General features: G+C 54.4%; 1 protein-coding gene across 9 annotated transcripts in view; it reads left to right on the forward strand.

Moving 5' to 3' along the window:
• Positions 1 to 15,039, forward strand: part of NOL4L (nucleolar protein 4 like) — a 127,655-nt gene that overhangs the window by 82,415 nt on the left and 30,201 nt on the right. The window contains exon 1 of one of the 9 annotated variants that reach the window (XM_025876462.2): positions 8,686 to 8,860. The exons of 7 other annotated variants lie outside the window; for them this stretch is intronic. The gene's annotated coding sequence lies outside the window, so the exon portion shown is untranslated. Of the gene's footprint in view, positions 1 to 8,685; positions 8,861 to 12,522; positions 12,547 to 15,039 lie in introns of those variants that run through there. One more of the 9 variants, XM_073880573.1, reaches the window with a different exon arrangement.

Here is a 15,039-nt window from a genome sequence, read left to right on the forward strand (position 1 = left end):
GCCAGCAAGACTTTCATCCCTGAGGACTCCCCAGGCCCAGCTTCCCTCAGGGGTTGCCTGGAGAGGCCATGGGGTCCCGCTAGAGGCTGCCTGGTTCCGAGCAGCCCCGGCCTGTTGCCAGTTCTCAGCCTGAGGGAAACCTCTGGCTGCACAGAAGGCCCATCCTTGCTCTGCTGGAGGTTGGGGAAGCATGACCACACGTGGTCTGGCTTAGGCGTCCCACCTTAGCAGGGCCCACCACGCACTCTGGAGACCAACACACCCTGGTTCAAACCCCAGCACAGTCACTAGCTTCTAGCTCTATGACTGTGGGCATGTCCCCTGGTCTCTGAATGCCAGTTTCCTTGGTATTGGGTGACTGGATGAGTCATTTAATCTTCCTCTCAGAGCCCCTACTCTTCTTGTGCAAAACGGCAATTAATATCAACCTTGTTATTTAGCTGATTCAATAAGGTAACATATACTGCCACCCCACGTAGGTGCCTGGTGCAGAGTGGGTCGCAGTAATTGATTACACCAAACTCCAGGCTGCTCAGCCATGGTAACTGGCTTTGGCTTTTTTTTTTCCTTTTTCATACACAAACAGAAAAGAGCACATATCATTAAGTGGACAGCTCAGTAAATTTTTCCAAACTGAATCCATCTCCTGTGACCAATTCTCAGGTCAAGAAACAGAACACTGTCAGCACCCCAAAGATCCACTGTGCCCCCTCCCAGTCACTACCCCCAGCAAGGGTGACCCCTGTCCTGCCCTCTAATAGCATAGACTGGTTTTGCCTGTTTTAGAACTTTATGTAAATAGAACCAGACAGCATGTGCTTTTTTGCTCACAAGCCTAAGTTTGTGAGCATCATCTGTGTTGTAGCGCACGACCACCTCTAATTTGTTCTTTTCTGTTGTGGAGTGGTATTCCGCAGCCCGGATGTGCTACCGCTAGCCATTCTTTGCTGGTGGACACTGGGCTAGTTTCCGTGCGGGGGCTACTGTGAATAGCGTTCTGTGACCATGCTAGTACGTGTGCTTTAGGGCCCATCCATACTCATTTGGTCATGTGCATACCTGGGGGTACAAGGGCTAGGTTGTAGGCTGGTCTCGGCTTTTTGGCTGAGCCTCTCCAAAGGCACTAGGAAAGAAGGAAGAGAGAAGAAGTGAGGTGCATGCTCTGTGGGAGTGGCAAAGTTGGCCTGTGTCACCCATGGTGTCCTTAATCCAGAGCTCCATTGCAGAACTCAGCACCGCACTGGGCAAAGGACAGGACGGGGTCCCGAGTGATGCAGTGATGAGTTCTACGGTGTGCACAATGCTGCCGGGGACTCTGCCGCCTAAGAGCCTGTCCCAGCCCTGAGAGTCTCTGCTCGCGTTGGGGAAATGAGGTAGAAAGCAGGAGATGGGAAGTACCACAAGCACAGGAGGTGACAGAGGAATAGCAGCGACCTGCCATAGGAGCCAGCCAGGTGGCCTGTGAGATTGGCGCTCTGGCTTTGGAGGGGTCCAGATTTGGCAGGGGTGGAAGGTGTCTTTGTTAGTAGCCTAAAACATCTTCCTACCGAGCAAACACCCATGCATTCTGCAATACCCACCTTAAATGTCACCTCTTCAGTGCAGCGCTCCAGGATCCTCTCTGTCCCTCTCACACGCTAGGCACTTGCTTCCCAGCAGGTCCCACAACTGTCAAGTACAAACTGAATGTACATCCTGTGACCAGAAACCCTGTGGTCATTTATTTAGTCTCTCTCTCTCTCCTGCTGGCCTGCAGGCTCTGAGTGGGCAGACCTGTATCCTATTGTTCATTGCTGGGTCACCCATATTTACCATGGCATCTGGCATGAGGTAGGGGGTCCATACATATTTGTGGAAAGACATGTGCCTGAGAGCATGCATGATCAAAGGAATGGAGGGGGTCACACATGGGTGATTCGGGCACAGAAGATAGTGAGTCTGTGTGACGCAGAGGTCGCAGTTTGGAACAGAAGGATATAAGGCCAGCAGGGCTGTGAAAGGCCTCGAACACCAGGCCAGAGACCTGCAACTTGCTTCTGCCAGCAGCTGGGAGCCATTGAAGGTTTTGGAGTAGGAGAGTGAAATGAACCGAGATTAATTGATGACACTTTGAAGCAATACATCACTGAAAAGGAGATTGTTGAAATTATACTTTTTACCTATTGTGGTTGTTAGGAAAGTGTATTTCAACAAGTCAGGCTCTTTTAGTTATATCCATAATGGGAAATTTACCTAAATAGAGAAGGAATGAGGAAGCAGTACTGGACAGTTTCTCCTAGATTTCAGCAAAGGTGTCAAACTGACTATGAGGTTGCAGCCAGCTGTGTAAAAATCAGCAAACGCATAGAATAGTTAAGCCAAGGTACTACCCAACCCACAGATCAAGTATTTTGAATTCAGGCATGTGTGAAGCCCTTGGTGCTTCCATCCATGCTCCTCTTTCCTGCTGAAATGCCCTCCCTACTTGCTGCCTGTCACACTCCTCCTGCTTTCTTTGGTTCAGAGTAGATGTCACCTCTTCCAGGGACGCCCTACCCCACGCCCCTCCTTTCTCCATGATTGTCTGCACCTAGAGCACCTCTCTGCTATGGCCTGGGTTTAAATGGACAGTTCATGGAGGATAGAGGTGAGTGTTAGCCCTACCAGGTATTAAAATATATTCTAGAGCTATAATATTGGGACAGGAATAGATCAATAAAATAGAATAGACAATTCCAAAAATAATGGGAAATCAGCATGATATAATGTTGGTATTTTCTAATCCGTGGATAAAGATGAATTATTTAAAAGATGGTATGGAGGGGGCACCTGGGTGGCTCAGTCAGTTGAGCGTTGGACTCTTGGTTTCCCTTGGGTTGTGATCTCAGGGTTGTGATCTTGGGGTTGTGGGATTGAGGCCCTGTGGGGCTCCACGCTCAGTGGGGAGTCTGCTTGAGTCTCTCCCTCTGCCCCTGCCCCCACTCACTCATGCTGTCTCTTTAAAATAAATAGATAAGGGGCACCTGGGTGGCTCAGTTGGTTAAGAGTCTGCCTTTGGCTCAGGTCATGATCCCAGGGTCCTGGGATGGAGTCCCCTGTCAGGCTTCCAGCTTGGCAGGGAGTCTGCTTCTCCCTCTGCCCCTCCTCCCACTCATTCTCTCAATCTCTCTCTCTTTTTCTCAAGTAAGTAAATAAAATCTTAAAAATAAAATAAATATAAACTAGATCTTTACCTCACTACTTATATGGAGATTAGTGGGCATAGAGCTTACTTAAAAAAAAAGATTTACGTATAATGAAGCTATACATGCTCTACAAGAAAATATGGGTGAATTACTTTTATAATCTTTGAGTGGAATAAAACCTTTGTTTTGGGGTGCCTGGGTCACTCAGTCATTGGGTGTCTGCCTTCAGCTCAGGTCATGGTCCCAGGGTCCTGGGATGGAGCACCGTATCGGGCTCCCTGCTCAGCGGGAGGCCTGTGTTTCCCTCTCCCACTCCCCTTGTTTGTGTTCCCTCTCTCGCTGTGTCTCTCTCTGTCAAATAAATAAATAAAATCTTCACAAAAAAAACAAAACAAAACAACAACACCTTTGTTTTGACCTAAAATGCTTCAGCCCTAACAGAAAAAAATTGAGGGTCTAAAAATGTAAAATTTCCATATGGCAAAAAAAATCCCATCATAAATAAAATAAAAAGACAACAAAAGGACAACATATTTGCAAAATATATGACAAAAGATTAAATTTCCTTCATGAAAAAAAAGTCCACCAACTCAAATAGAGAAATGGGCAAAGAATATGAACAAGTTGTTCTAACAAATGCAAGTGACCAATAGACACATGATACACATAAATATAATGCTCACATTCCCATATGAAGAGATGCAAAGGAAAATAAGATATACCATTTTTCACCTCTTAGATTGACAAAGACAAAAGAGCTTGCTAATACTAAGCACTGACAAGCATGTCATAAGATGGAAACTGCCACACATTGCTGGTGGCTGAGTAAACTGGTGTAGGATTTGTGGAGGGGGATGGCCATCATTGTGAAAACCCAGAATCCTGATAATGATGATAAAAGCTGCCATTTACCAAGTACTCTGCCTGGGGAGGAGATCAAGCTGCATTTTATGGCCTGACCTCAGAAGTCATACACTCTCATTTCTGCAATATCTCATTGCTTCCACAGCCCTATTCATTGTGACAGGGGACTGGGGTGTGATACCAGGAGGTGAGGATCACAGGGAGCCATCTTAGAGGCTGACCACCACAGTGTCCAGTTTCAAAGGGGAACTTTTTAATGTTTTTTGAGAGAGAGAGAGAGAGAGAGAGATCTTGCGCATGCAAGCAAAGGGGTGGGGTGGAGGGGCAGAGGGAGAGAGAGAGAATTCCAAGCCAACTCCATGCTCAGCACAGAGCCTGACACGGGGCTTGATCTCACCACCCTGAGATCATGACCTGAACCGAAATCAAGGGTTGGATGCTCAACCCGCTGAGCCACCCAGGTGCCCCTCAAAGGGGAGCTTTCAGTGTCAAATAGTACATTAAGCACACTATCTTATTATCTACTTTGCAGATCAGGAAACTGAGGCTTCGAGAGATTTAAGTGTGGTGCCTAAGGTCACTTGTCTAGTGTCAGAGTCAGAATTTGAACCGGTCCCATTTGGCTGGATGCTATTCAACCTCCTCATTGGTGTCTCTGCTGCCCCTCTCACTTCCTTATAATCTCATCTCCTCTGGTCTAAAGGCATAATTCAGACTGCATCATTTCTTCACTCTTAAAATAAAATCCACACACCTTACAGTCATGTACATGGCTCTGCGTGCTTGGTCCTGAATACCCTCTCACCCTCCCCTCACCCCGGCCAATCTCGCCCTGGCCATACTAGTCACCTTTGTGTTCCTCAAACATGCCAGTCCCTTCCCAGCTCAGGACCCTTGCACCAGCTCTTGCCTCTGCCTGGAAGACTGCACCCCCATGTCTTCACCCAGTTGTCAACTTCAGCCACGCATTGAGGCTTACTCCTGAGAGGGCCCTTCCCTGACCACTCAGCCTAGAGCCCATCCCTGTCTCCACCCTCAACCCCTGTCTCCACTCCACCTCCCACCCCTTCCTGGGCCTCTCCACCCCAGCTCCACTTACTCCTTGTTTCTAGGATCCAACCAAGATTCAAACTTTGCATCCAGTTGTTAATTCTCTTTAGTCTCATGATTTAGAACAGCCAAATAAGTAACAATGAATCTTTTGAAGAGTCAGGACAGTTGTGTTGTGGAGAGTCTCTCTTTCTGGATTTCTTGTCTGCTTGTCTCTCTTCATGATCAGATTCAGGTTAAGCATTTCGAGGGGGGAACACAACATGGGTAATTGCATCTCATCAGGAGGTGAGCACATTATGTCAGGTGGCCCCACTTTGGGGGCAACTGAATTTGATCACATGGTTGGAGGGTGTCTGCCAGTCTCTCCATTGTGCAGGTACCTGTTCCCTTCTGTCGTTAGTAAGTAATTTATAGGGGTAAATGGGTTTTTAAAGGCTTTGAGATGCTTGAACAGTATCCTCTCTGCTCAGGCTAAGATCCTGCTATTCCTACTAATAACAAACCCCTGGTTCCCTTGGCCAGGTCCCCACTTGTGGAGTATGCTCATTTCATATAGAAATCTCCTTGGGGGGGGTTTGCTGCTTAAGAAGCTCTCTAGAGCAAATGCCCTGCCAATTGTCCATTTACAAAAACACCCACCGTTTGCAGGGCCTGACACGAAGGGGACACAAGGGCAGTACTGCCGTCTTAAGCAGCTGGGAGCAGCCTTCTCTGCCCTAGGCTCCCACCAGACTGGGGCCGAAAAAGGGACCCATCATTGGGAGAATTAGTGGTCAGGAAACTAGGTCATGCCATGCCTTGTTGGGACCTGTGCTGTGGCCACTTTAAGGATCGAGGGAGTTGTCCATAGGCACAAGGACACTGAAAGCAACCAGCACAAGGTTACTTGAGGAGTGGCAGCTCCTGCAGGACTAAGGATCTGGGAGATTTCTGCAGGCTTCAGCACACAGGAAAACTCACCTAGTTTTCAGTGCTGCTAAACAGCCAGGTTTCTCTAGGGCTCCCAACTGCTTTCTGTGGGCTGAGTGGGGCCGAGGCTGTTTTATCTCAGGGATGGTAAATGAGTTCACATTTCATGCCTAGAGAAAATCACTGCTCTGCTCTCCTGGGCGGTACTGGCTCTCTTTTATTAGTCAGAGAAGAGGTGGGTTATCTGGGTTCAATTCCACCTTTGAACTTCAGTTGGATTTGGCTTTATATTTCAAGCCCAAATGTCCACCACTGCTGTGAGATAGTGACTCGGGCCAGGAGAAGTCAAAGGTCTCTAGAAATGTGGGAAGAGATGGGAAATCCGGGGCCTGAATTATTTCATTTTCAGAGTGAGGAAGGGCATTTCCCATGTTGGAAACGCCCACATCTCCCTGGATGAACTAAAGAGTCACAGCCACTAATTAAAATTCTAAAAATCATAACTGGGCACCAACATGTGTGGATGTGGACATGTGTGATGAGCCTCCGAACCATCCCCCACCACAGAGGATGAGAAGTAAAGATCTATTAGAGAAAACTGGGAAGGGTGTGTTGATTTGAAAACACATTTGATTTCATGGATAAAAGGTGCTAATGAATGAATAACGTGCTTAGACCCTCTTTTAAAAAGAGAGTTAAGTTCTATATTGACAGGAAAACCTTTAGCGTGTGTGGAAGGAAGTCTGCTCTGCATGCCTTTAATTTGATGTGTTGCCATCTTTTCATTTTTCCAATGGGTGAATACTGAGCTCTGAACCTGTAGTGTTGTACTTCCAACTCACACCTGTAGAGGGAGCCTTGTTTACCTCGGATTGTTCACAATGCACAGCTTTCAGTGAAAGAAAGAAAAAGGCTTTTAGAGAAAAAAAGTTGGAGGGTTAAAGGCAGTCTGTTTCAAAATTGCAAACAATCGAGATGGCTCTCTTGTTTTTTCTTCTTTGCTGGTTCCACTGTGAATGAGTTGTAGCGTAAAGTCAGGAGAAATTGCCCTTCTTTTTCGGGTGCGACTAGAGGGACCAGGAGGTGGGATCGTTGTTGGTATTTTTGTTTTGTTTTGTTTTGTTTTTTACCATTTCCTCACAGAATTCCACGAGGGCAGCTCCTCATCCTTGTTAAAGCACAGGCTTTTTCTGAAGGCTGATCGGTTGTAACAGAGGTTGTGAATCTGAGGCGGGGGACATCTGCCCTTGACCCATCTTCTCTGCTAGGGTCTAATTGTGCTGTTTGGGGACGAGCGAGTTATGTTTTAGCCTGAGTTTGAGGTTGCTTGCAGGTTCAGGGTCCCCCACCCCCCACCCCGCGGCGCCCCTCGCGGTCTTCTCCTGCACCCCAGGCGGACGAGGTCTGTCTGTGTGCGGGAGGACGGCGTCTCCGATCCGCGTGGGTCTTCCCTCTCCTGCGGTGCTGTGTCTCCGCGGACAGTACGCGCCCAGGTCTGGGATGGAGCAGCATTCTTGATGTTATCCTATTACTTTACAACTGGAGCTAGCGCGCCGTAAGGAGCCGGTACCCCGTGGTCTAGAGGAGCACAATGACCGGCGGGAGGAGTGGGGTGGGGGGTGGGGAGGGAGCAGAGAGAGAGAGAGAGAGAGAGAGTCCGCGGCGAGCGCTCGGGTTCGCTGAAATGTTTGGGTCGGACAGGTGAATGCATCCTGAAGTCACAGGCGCCCGCCAGAGAGGGAGAAGGGGAGCTTGGGAGGGTGTAAACTAAGTGGTGGGAAAGAGACAAAGGACGAGTGAAGAGGCGAGATGGTACGGAATATCGGGAGGGGGAGGGGAGAGGAGGGGGCAGAGGGTGGGCAGCGCACCGAGGGGACCGAGCTTGAACTTGATCAAGACAAGGGGGGCCCTGAGATGGGGGGGCGGCAGAGAGCCGGCCACGTGCCTGGCTTTCCCAGACCAGGGTCTCGCGGAGACCGCCCGGGGACCCAGCAGCCCCGCCCAGCGAGGACCCGCGTCCCCGGGGAACCAGGAGGCGCGAGGAGGTCCAGGGCTGCCCGAAGGCCCCAGGGCGCCGAGAGTTCCTAATGGTGCCTGAGTCACTTTCTTTGGGCTAAGTCTCTCCTCTCTTGGCCTGAACGCGGAGAGCCGGCAGGCCGGGTGCCCCCCCAACCCCCACCCTCAGACCCGAAGATTGCGGCCTCCAGGAGCGAGGGGCGGGCACAGACCCCACTGCCTTCTTTCCTGGGCTCAGCCCCGGGCCAGAATCTTCCTCGAAGCGCTTCCCCCTTAAGAGCGCTCTCCCCCCCAGAGCGCAGGGCAGCGCGTCCAGTGCGCCCTCATCCCTCCCCCACTACCTGGCCCCGCCCCCCCCCCCCCCCCCCCCCCCCCCCCCCCCCCCCCCGGCCTCTCCCTCCTTTCTCCTCTCTCTGGGTGCCTCCTTTTCCTCTCTCTCCCCCTCCCCTCCGTGCCCACTCCTCCCTCTCGTCAGCCCCTCCACCTCCTCCTCCTGCTGCTCCTCCTACTCCCCCAGCGTGCGCCCTCCCTGCGCTCCCCTCCCCCCGGCCCCCGCCCCGTGCCCGGTCCCGCCCCCCCTCCCCCGCCTCCCCGTGCCCGGTGCCCCCCTCCCCCTCCCTCCCTCCCGGCCGCGGCGCCGCCGCCGCTGCCGCCGCCGCTCGCCTGGGCCCTCCCCCTGGCCACCCCCGCCCCCGGGCCGGGCAGTGACGCGCCGCGGCGGTGCCAGCCCCTCTCCCCGGGCGGCCGCGGCGGCAGCAGCAGCAGCAGCAGCTGGAGCTGTGGGGCTGTCACTGCCGCCCGCCCCGCTCACTCGCCGAGCCCGACCGCCCGTCTCCGCCTCGCCTCCCGCCCAGGTACGGAGTCCGGCCCGGATCCCCGCGATCGGGCCGTTTCCGGGCCCCCGGCCGCCGCCCCCCTCCTGCTGCCGGCCGTTGAGCTGCGGTTGGGGGGTGGGGGGGCTGGGGGGTTCTGGGGAGGGGGACGGGGGTGAGCTTCCTGCGCTGGGGCTGAGGAGGGGGGCGCAGGGAAGCGGCTGCGCCCTGGGCGGAGTGGGCTGGGGCGGGGGGCGGGTGAGTGTGACCGGGTGTGGGGGGGGGCGGGCAGAGGAGATGCACTCCGGGGGCTGTGGAGTGCCCAAGAGGTGTGCCTGGCCGCGAGTGCCGGGGGGCCGCTGGGCGCACCCCACTCCCGGGCCGTGCGCGCCGCCGGTCCTGGGGGGCGGTGATTGTGTGCGCCGCGCCGCGGTATTGTGCGGCGGCCACACCGTTTGCAGCGGGCTCGGCACCGCGTCCCGGGGAGGAAGGCGTTCGCAGGCGGCGGGGTGGGGGCCAGGCTCGGGTTGCCGCCACCCCGGCCGCGGCGAGAGGGGAAGTGGACTGTGTTTGGGGATCTGAGGACGGGAAGCGTTGAGTGGCTGGGAGGGGCTCCCAGCCTCGGAGCGGGGAGTTGAGACGAGGTTTGCAGAGTTGAGCCCACTTCGGCAGGCCCCTGTCCCTCCCCGGAGGGGACCGGTGGCCCTTCTCAGGTGTACCAACGGAGCGGAAGCCGGGGGCGTCGGCGGACCCAGGCGAAGGGGCATTCCTTAATGAAGGGGACGCGTGGGGCGGGGGCAGCTGGCCGGGGTGAGGGCGCGCGTCCGGGTTAAGTTGGATTTACACCTCCGCCGGCCGCTATCCGCTCTCCACCTAGCCCTCCTGGGCCGGACACTTTCTCGTGGGGCCGGGGCGGGGGGGGGGTACAATCCACATTTTTTTATTCCAGCTGCTAGAATTCAGAAGTGACCGCCCACCCCCCCCCCCCCCCACAACCTGGAGCAGCGTTTGCCAGAGTCCGGTCGCCCCTACTGGGCCGCGCTTCCTGGGGGAAGTTCTCATTAAGCCTGACTAATTAGCATTATTCCTGGAGAAAGGTTAAGGTTAGACCGTCCTTTTCCTTACCAGGAGGCCCACCCCCCTCCTCCCCATTCCCTTCTCCCTTCCCCCTCCCCAAGAGCACAAAAGCACAAAAAGAAAGTGTGAAGAGGCGCAGATCAATGGAGAAGCCACAAACCCATTAATTCAAATGGAACCTTTTTCCCCCCTCTAAAACATTGATTTTTCTTTCTGTCTGCTCTGAGGGGAGATTAATAACCTCCTGATTTCACCTGAAATGGTGTTTGGACTCTGTGATTTCCTCCTCTTTCTGAGAAGGATTGTGGCTTGAAATAGATTCTCCCTTGAGATAAAGCCCTACTTATCCCAGAATCAGCTGGAAACCCCAGCCTGGGGCCCCCAGCCTACCAGGTGGGGGTTGTGGGGAGAGGTGTGTGGGGCTCTCACAGCTCCTCTGGGGAGAACCATCTGTGTGACAGGACTAGGGGTGCTGTCCTGCCCCCTGCTTCTGGGCTGTAGGTTGTTCTGGGGGAAAGACCCATGGATGGCCCCAGCCCCAGTGGCTGTTTAGTCCTTACATAGTAAATTACCCCTTCATTGGAAAACCATTAGGGCCTAAATGTGTCTTTAAATAATATCAAGCTCCTGTCTAATCCCAGTTCAAGCTGGGCTTGTTTTATAGAGTAGGTTTTAAGATAGCACCTCCTCCCACACCCACTGTACCATGGCTGGGTGATGAGACCCCATTCAGCACCTGCCTGCAGAACAGCAGGAGCAGAGTACCCCCAGAGCTTTCCTTCCAGCTAGGGAGGTGGGTTTGGGGGAACTTCTGTGGCCTCAGCCACCCTGGGCCCCTGTGGAGCCTGGCCACCCCAACTTGCTCAAGAACTTTTTTGTCTTGTCTGGGTCCTTTTCTTGGAAGGAAACTCCTGCAGGGGATTAGCTCAGAGTGGTTCCTCTCCAGCCCTCCTTTTGGCTGGAAGAACCCCGTCTGCTGCCGCTCATCTCTCCAGCCACCTTCTTAAAGAGACCCCTGTTAATGCCAGGGCCTAGGGTGTCAGTGAGGCCCTCGTGGTGAGGAGTGCTGGGAAAACAGCCAGTTGCCTTTGCCTAGGAAACAAAAGCCCGTTTTACACTCCATACACTAGTAGGAAGGTGTTGAAAATGCCCACTCCCAGCATTCAGGCGTTCACGACAGCAAGGACAACAGAGCATCCCCATATATGTGTGTGTTTCTGACAGACCCTATGTGTGTGAGAGAGCGCACCTAAAAGGTGGTAGGTGATTGGCTGTCTCAGCCCTCCCCACTTCACATTTCCCAGAAGGGCCTGTATGACTTATGACTAGTGAGCATAGGAGGTATGTTAGCAGGAAGGAGTGGAATTGTGCAGGGAGTGTCCCTGGGAGGCTGGCCTCCCCTGGTGGCCAGGTGGGCTTGGAGTGTAGCAAGAAGCGGCTGCCTCGGGACCCCACAGCTCCCAGGAGCTATGGCTCAGACCACTCTAAGATTTCATTTCTGCAATCCCTTCACTACAGGGATTTGAACCTTTGTTGCTTTAAATCCTGGGGGTTTTTCGTCTTCCATTAATAAGCCATCTGATGAACTGAAGTGGTTAAGTTGGGGTCAAATGCGGTTCAGTACCTTCTTGGCATGCTCAGAAGGCTGTGTGTATAATGCTCGCTGACATGGAGACAAGGGGAAGAATTGCCTCGTACTGAAGAATTTCCAGGGTCTGGAAGGAGCCTGCAGGTGTTCCAGAAGGAGGTGCTCACTTTCTGCATCTTGGTGCCTGCCTACTTGGGGTAGAACTAGTGCCGGGGCAACTGTCCGAGCCTGGTCTTTCTGGCAAGAGCTTCGGCCTCTCATCAAACAGACTGCAGGGGTGAGACAGAGGGGTCTGTCTCCTGCCTGGCCCAGAAACACCTCCGGCACATCCCTGTCCTCCCCCCACCCCCTTCCCTGAAACACACACCCAGGGCTCCTGGTCGGGGCTTATGGCTTACAATTGCACTAAATTCTCAGCAAATCCTCCTCCCTTTTTTTTTTTTTTTTTCCTTTCCCCTCAAAGCAAGTGGTAGAGATAGAGTTACAGCCCAGAGGAAAGGCCTGGAAAATGTTGTGTGAGGCACGCCCCAGGATCCCTGTCCTGGAGGATGCAAATGGCTCAACTTCAGAGGCACCAGGAACCTAGTTCCCAAGAAACTGACCCCAGTTGTAAAATAATCAGGTTACTGATAGCACCTGTTCCTAGTTACCCGCCATGGATACAGGCTTGTTTCCACCATTTCCCCTCTGCTCTCCCACTTTCTCCTCCTCCTAGGCTGGGCAGCGGTTGGTGCTAGTTTGCCTGCAGAGGAGGAAGGGCCACAGAACCTGGGTGGAGAGAAACTGAACCTGCCCATGAATTTTGGACTGCAGATAAGAGCAGGGAGGGTTTGGTCGGTCCCTCTCCTTCTGCCCAGAGTCGGGGCTCCCAGACTGGGGTGTGTCCCAGCGGCTGGCTGGGTGCTGCCCGCCTGCTCCCCACACGTTCTTGAGTTCCCTCTTCAGGAAGGCCGTTGTCGCTGTCACCTTGAGGCCCACAGTGGCTCAGGCCCTTTGGTGCCGAATGATGGACTTTTACCAACAGGTGGCAAGGCCGTAGGCTTCAAGGTGTCTGAGGGCAGAGGTAAGAGGAGCGACTGTCTGGTCACTCACGGGGAGCCTGGGGAGAGGGGGCCCAGAAGTACTGGATTGGATCTACTCTTTTATTTTCTAATGAAAACGTCACTGAAGTTTGTTTACAGAAAGAGAAATTAGTAGACCAAATTCCCTTGAGCGTCCAGGAGAGAAAAGCAAGAGGTGCCTGACTCGCGACCTGTGGCTGAGCAGGGAGAGTACCCTAGGTCAGTGCAGGGGCCTGAGACCCTGCCACCGCTCCCAAACCTGCGCCCAGCTGCCTCCCGCACCCACCCCAGCCCCCCACCCGAGCGCACAGCCCGCTCCAGCCGCTGATGGGCTTGCGACTGTGTGTGCTGGTAATTGCCTGTGTAATTAGCCCGCTCCCCGGGCCTTGGCCCTGTGTGAGTGGGTGAAGTTTCAGTCTGCCCTCTGCAGCTGGGGGCTGTGCTGTTGCAGGCAGGTCGCAGAGGGGCTCTGGGCACGCCTCTCTCCCAAGACAGCCCTGACAGTAAAAGTTGTGGCAGCTGTGTAAGTCCGACCGGGACTTACTCGTTTTCTGCTTTTAAGTCAGGTTGACCACACTTGATTTCTCATAAAAAATGGCTGTAGCAGTAGTGTCCAAATGTGAAATAGAACCTCTGCCTTCCGAGCCAGGATTCATGGAGCAGGACCCCGGGGGCCGGGAGAAGACTCTATGGGGCAAGCTCACGGGTCCGCAGCCCCTGTCTCTCGGCACTTACGGGCAGGTCCGAATTTCTCACTGGTGTCTCTCCTTAGATAACAAGGTCCTAGAGGAAAGGAGGCTTAGTCATCTCTGTCCCCAGCACAACACGAGCCCATAGTAGATGCTCAGTAAATGTGTGTCGCCTCGTTGAAGAGAGCTCATGTGGGAGTGTGTGTAAATACAGCTTCGTCTCCCTTGCGTTTCCTTTGGGTCTCATCCTGAGACACTTTGTCGTTAAGGAGTCTGGTTCTCTCAGTGGAAGGGAGGAGGTGTGGTGGCATTGCCAAGTGGGCTCTGGCCTCAGGCTGCCTGCAGCTCACTGGACTAGCTGTGGTGGCTTGGGCGGCCGGGGCAGGTCTCCGAGGGGCAGGTACCAGGTCCTGAGATAGGCCTGACGTGGGTGGCTGCCTTTTTGGGTTTTTTGCTGTTGTTGTTGCTGTGGTTTTTTATATGAAGTGGTTGTGAGGAAATCTAAGACCCTTGCCCCAGAGGCCCTTGTGGGTGGGCACTGGGTGTTCTCCATTATCGGGTGATTGGGAAGTCAATGTGAAATGTAGCTCACCTCTTCCTAATTGGACTTGTCGGGGCGGGGGACGGTTAAGCAATCGGAGTCAGAGAAACCCTAGGCTCTGCGGGGGCTGGCTGGTGGGGCAGCAGGGAGACCCCTGCTCGCTTCCCCGCCCCCCCCCCCCCCCCCGGGCCACAGGATCCAGGGCTCATCTGGTTTCCGTCCAGCTGTGTGCAGTGGGACCGAGTCCTTACTTGTCAAATTCTGGCCACATCCGCATTCAACACCAGCATCATGCCAGGCACTTCAGCCAGTTCACTGCGTCTCGCAGGCCTTGTGGGGGTCCAGGAAACCGCCGGCCTCGTCCCCACCCTCAGAAGGACTTGCGATTCTCTGGGGAAAGACTGGGCAAAGCCCCACCGCGTGCTGACGTGCCGCAGCTGAGGGGGGTGTGCCTAAGTGCAGGGGCCGTGGGTGCCGACGGACAGGCGTGGGTGTAAGAACGAAATGGAGACCGAGCCGGAGCCGGTGGGTGAGACAGGTGTGTGCTCAGAACTTGGGTTGTGGAGTGCCACAGTAGGGTGGGTACTCCAGGTGAGGGGGACAGCGGGAGCAGAGACTCGCCGGCAGGAAGGAGGGTGTGTCTGGGCCTTCAGGATCCAACACCTCTGGCTCCGCCACTTGTAAGCTCGTGACCTTGGGCAAGTGCCTTAACCCCTCGGAGCCTCAGTTTCTCGTCCGACAATGGGGCTGATAACTACATCTACCTGGTGGGCCTGCGGGGAGGATGAAATGAGCGGGCCAAGGGGAGCACTTGGCACCTGGTGCACTTTGGCGTCTGTGAATGTTTTCAACTTGGTGGAGTGAGGGCAGAGTGTGGGCACCCTGAGCGCTGCACCCAGCGGTTCTGCCTTTTCCCTGCTCCGCCGTGAGGACGCTGTGTGTTCAGTGGAACAGTCCGCAAGCCTTTCTCTGGGCTGCAGACAGCCCTGCCCGGGGTGATGGGCCGGGGACACCCCTGTGTGGCTCCGCTGCCCCCAGACTAGCCCCCTGACCACAGTGGCCTCCTGGATGCTCCTCAGACACCCCCCCACACCCCGCACGTGGTGGTGCCCGGAAGGCTCCCTGCATAGACCCCCCACATGGCAACTTTCCTCACTTCCCGTGGACTTCTGCTCAGGTGTTTCCTAACCAGCGAGGCCCTCCCCGGCCACCTGACAGCTCAGCCCTGCAGGCCCCTCTCCCACCTCTGGAGCCCTCCTCACCAC

The sequence above is a fragment of the Callorhinus ursinus genome, unplaced genomic scaffold, assembly GCF_003265705.2.
Source record: "Callorhinus ursinus isolate GAN/ISIS: 27379988/994484 unplaced genomic scaffold, GSC_fseal_2.0 scaffold38, whole genome shotgun sequence".
In the NCBI taxonomy this organism is placed as follows: Eukaryota; Metazoa; Chordata; class Mammalia; order Carnivora; family Otariidae; genus Callorhinus; species Callorhinus ursinus.